This window comes from Pristiophorus japonicus, chromosome 9 (assembly GCF_044704955.1).
Source record: "Pristiophorus japonicus isolate sPriJap1 chromosome 9, sPriJap1.hap1, whole genome shotgun sequence".
Classification (NCBI taxonomy): Eukaryota; Metazoa; Chordata; class Chondrichthyes; family Pristiophoridae; genus Pristiophorus; species Pristiophorus japonicus.
Window position 1 is genome coordinate 113,767,546 of NC_091985.1, and position 4,822 is coordinate 113,772,367.

The 4,822-nt window shown below is 42.1% G+C and overlaps 2 non-coding genes across 2 annotated transcripts; both read right to left on the minus strand.

Moving 5' to 3' along the window:
- Positions 1-1,113: 1,113 nt before the first annotated feature.
- Positions 1,114-1,302, minus strand: LOC139274223 (U2 spliceosomal RNA). The gene has a single exon (XR_011595425.1). It is a non-coding gene; the product is annotated as a U2 spliceosomal RNA (small nuclear RNA).
- Positions 1,303-1,770: 468 nt separating this feature from the next.
- On the minus strand, positions 1,771-1,961 carry LOC139274506 (U2 spliceosomal RNA). The gene has a single exon (XR_011595558.1). It is a non-coding gene; the product is annotated as a U2 spliceosomal RNA (small nuclear RNA).
- Positions 1,962-4,822: the final 2,861 nt, after the last annotated feature.

Sequence of the window (4,822 nt, forward strand, 5' to 3'; positions counted from 1 at the left end):
TATACACGTGTGCTGTGTGACAATATACATGTGTGATAGTATACATGCTTGTGACGTGTTACAATATACATGCGTGTGATGTGTTACAATATACACGCGTGACGTGCGACAATATACATGCGTATGATGTGTGACAATGGGCGCACCGTGTGATGTGTGACAATGTTTGCGCTATGTGCTGTGTTACAATATACACACGTGTGCTGTGTTACAATATACACGCCGTATGATGTGTTACAATATACATACGTGTGATGTGTTACAGTATACACGTGTGCTGTGTTACAATATACACGCCGTGTGATGATATACATGTGTGATGTGTGACAAATACATGTTGTCTGTGAGCCAATGTGTGTGCTGTGTGTGATGTTACAATATACACACGTGATGTGTGACAATATACACATCATGTGAGGTGTGACAATATACACGCGTATGGTGTGTGACAATGTGCGCGACGTGTGAAATGTGATAATGTACATGCGTGTGATGTGTTACAATATACACGCATGTGATGTGTGACAATGAGCGCGCCGTGTGATGTGTGAAAATGTGCACGGTGTGTGATATGTGACAATGTGTACGCTGTGTGCTGTGTAACAATATACACATCTGCGTTGCAACATACACGCGTGTGATGTGTTACAATATACACGCCATGTGATGTGTTGCAATATACATGCCATGTGATGTGTTACAGTATACACATGTCTGAGTCATGACAGTGTGCGCCATGTGATTTTATAATATACACGTGTGTGATGTGTGACAATGTACACATCATGTGGTGTGTGACTATATAAATGTCATGTGTTGTGTGACAATATACACGCCGTGTGCTGTGTGACAAGATACAAGCGTGAGATGTGTGCAAAATCTTTGAAATTTGAGAGCGAATGTGCAGCAGGCTGTGTTTGGGTGTAGTCGGGTGAGTGAGTTGTGGAAATGGTGTTTGTTTTTTTTGTTGAATTGTGTGTGATGTAGAAATGATAAAGTGGAGGAGCTGTGCAAGCAAGCAATAATGGCAAGTAAAATGAGTGTGGCATAAAAAGAAAGAAAAAAGGAGATGTTTTGAATGAATCTGCTTTTAATTTTGAAATTCTCCCAAAAGGGAGGTGCACCGTTCCCAGAGACACTGCAATACCGGGTCGATGTGTGGAGTGGACGGAGCAAGCCCCTATTCCATCTCCCTGTTCCAAAAATCAATTTAATATATGGCCCCCAGATAGGGGACGTATCAGATATTAAACTGATAAGAACAGATTTTTTTTTCAAAATATACTTTATTCATAAAAAAATCTGTACAGTACATTAGGCACTTCAGTACATTTAGCTGCGGTCAGAAATCCCATACACTATATTTGGGTGCTGACGGCAGTTCTGTTCATTTCATTCCTTGTTTTCCAGTTGAAGTGCAATTCGGTACAATAAACAGGATACATTGTGGTACATTGACACAAATGACGTTTCATGTGTTACGATACAGTACACGGAATGGGTGAAGGTATATTTACATTTTTCTTTTCAAACATGCATTTCGCAACAGACCTTGCATTGTACATAGCACGACATTGGTGTTTACAGATTTGGTGCTCTATGTACACAAAAAATAAATTATGTACTGATTCCTGCCCCCGGGTTTTGCGCGGCAGAAGGGCTTTAAACTGTGGCCCTTCCCCACCGTGCCTTTGCGGCGACTGCATAAAAAGAAAGAAAAAAGGAGATGTTTTGAATGAATCTGCTTTTAATTTTGAAATTCTCCCAAAAGGGAGGTGCACCGTTCCCAGAGACACTGCAATACCGGGTCGATGCGTGGAGTGGACGGAGCAAGCCCCTATTCCATCTCCCTGTTCCAAAAATCAATTTAATATATGGTCCCCAGATAGGGGACGTATCAGATATTAAACTGATAAGAACAGATACTACACTTGATCTTAGCCAAAAGGCCGAGAAGCGATGCCGCGGCGGCCCAAACTGTTCTCAGCTCCCGTTTGCCCTCCCTTTATTGAGTCAGACTGACTGTGCCCAAAGACATATAACTGTTGACTCTTTCACTGTTATTTTCTAATTGGAACAGATTAGTTTACAGAAGTTGCCTTTTTCCCTTTTTCAGTGAAACTGCTTCATAGATATGTAAAGTGACAGTATTCCAGCAATCAGATGGAGAGGGTTGTGCCTATCCACACGTACGTCACTGTCAGAGGCTGCGATGCAACCAAAACGTTTTCCAGCAGCTGCTTGAGTGACAATGCAACAACCGACTGGTGAGGTGATCTGGCTTCATAACTGTACACACGGGGCTCAGTTTTGGCCAGGAGTTGCTCTGTTTTTTTTTTGGGAGTAACTTGGTTTTTCTGGCGTAACTTCAAAATCCCCATTTCCCCAATCAATTTGCACCAGTGTAACTCAGTTAGTTACGATTCTTTTAGGTTCGTTTTTTTTCCAAAAGGGGGCGCTACCAGCCACCTACGCCAGTTCTGCCCATTTAGGCAACTTTGGCCAGCTAATAGTTACTCCAGCGTATGTGGCCACTTCAGAAAATCCTTGGGGAGAGTTAAAGAAATCGGCACAGGTCTGGGAATTAAACATACAGGGGTATCTGACAATTCGGAAGGATAGACAAGAAGGGAAAGGAGGTGGGGTAGCTCTGTTAATAAAGGATGATATCAGGGCAGTTGTGAGAGATGATATTGGCTCTAATGAACAAAATGTTGAATCATTGTGGGTGGAGATTAGAGATAGTAAGGGGAAAAAGTCACTGGTGGGCGTAGTTTATAGGCCCCCCCAAATAATAACTTCACGGTGGGGCGAACAATAATCGAGGGAATAATAGAGGCATGTGAAAAAGGAACGGCAGTAATCATGGGGGATTTTAACCTACATATTGATTGGTCAAATCAAATCGCACGGGGTAGCCTGGAAGAGGAATTCATAGAATGCATACGGGATTGTTTCTTAGAACAGTATGTTACAGAACCTACAAGGGAGCAAGCTATCTTAGATCTGGTCCTGTGTAATGAGACAGGAATAATAAACAATCTCCTAGTAAAAGATCCTCTCGGAATGAGTGATCACAGTATGGTTGAATTTGTAATACAGATTGAGGCTGAGGAAGTAGTGTCTCAAACGAGCGTACTATGCTTCAACAAAGGGGACTACAGTGGGATGAGGGCAGAGTTAGCTAAAGTAGACTGGGAACACAGACTAAACGGTGGCACAATTGAGGAACAGTGGAGGACTTTTAAGGAGCTCTTTCATAGTGCTCAACAAAAATATATTCCAGTGAAAAAGAAGGGCGGTAAGAGAAGGGATAACCAGCCGTGAATAACCAAGGAAATAAAATTAAAAACCAATGCGTATAAGGAGGCCAAGGTTAGTGGGAAACTAGAAGATTGGGAAAATTTTAAACGACAGCAAAGAATGACTAAGAAAGCAATAAAGAAAGGAAAGATAGATTACGAAAGTAAACTTGCGCAAAACATAAAAACAGATATTAAAAGCTTTTCCCGATATATGAAATGGAAGAGAGTGACTAAAGTAAATGTTGGTCCCTTAGAAGATGAGAAGGGGGATTTAATAATGGGAAATGTGGAAATGACTGAGACCTTAAACAATTATTTTGCTTCGGTCTTCACAGTGGAAGACACAAAAACTATGCCAAAAATTGCTGGTCACGGGAATGTGGGAAGGGAGGACCTTGAGACAATCACTATCACTAGGGAGGTAGTGCTGGACAGGCTAATGGGACTCAAGGTAGACAAGTCCCCATGTCCTGATGAACTGCATCCCAGGGTATTAAAAGAGATGGCGGAAGTTACAGCAGATGCATTCGTTATAATCTACCAAAATTCTCTGGACTCTGGGGAGGTACCAGCAGATTGAAAAGCAGCTAATGTAATGCCTCTGTTTAAAAAAGGGGGCAGACAAAAGGCAGGTAACTGTAGGCTGGTTAGTTTAATATCTGTAGTGGGGAAAATGCTTGACGCTATCATTAAGGAAAAAATACCGGGACATCTAGATAGGAATAGTGCAATCAAGCAGACGCAACATGGATTCATGAAGGGGAAATCATGTTTAACTAATTTACTGGAATTCTTTGAGGATATAACGAGCTTGGTGGATAGAGGTGTACCGATGGATGTGGTGTATTTAGATTTCCAAAAGGCATTCGATAAGGTGCCACACAAAAGGTTACTGCAGAAGATAAAGGTACGCAGAGTCAGAGGAAATGTATTAGCATGGATCGAGAATTGTCTGGCTAACAGAAAGCAGAGAGTCGGGATAAATGGGTCCTTTTCGGGTTGGAAATCGGTGGTTAGTGCTGTGCCACAGGGATCGGTGCTGGGACCACAACTGTTTACAATATACATAGATGACCTGGAAGAGGGGACCGAGTGTAGTGTAACAAAATTTGCAGATGACACAAAGATTAGTGGGAAAGCGGGTTGTGTAGAGGACACAGAGAGCTGCAAAGAGATTTAGATAGGTTCAGCGAATGGGCTAAGGTTTGGCAGATGGAATACAATGTCGGAAAATGTGAGGTCATCCACCTTGGGGGAAAAAAAACAGGAAAATGGAATATTATTTGAATGGGGAGAAATTACAACATGCTGCGGTGCAGAGGGACCTGGGGGCCCAAACAAGGGAGGGGGTGGTTCTGGACTTAGTTTTAGGGAATGAAGCTGGGCAGAAGGAAGGGTTTTCAGTGGGAGAGCATTTTGGTGCTAGTAATCATAATTCAGTTAGATTTAGGTTAGTTATGGAAAAGGAGAAAGATAGACCAGGAATAACATTTATGATAAGAACATAAGAAATAGGA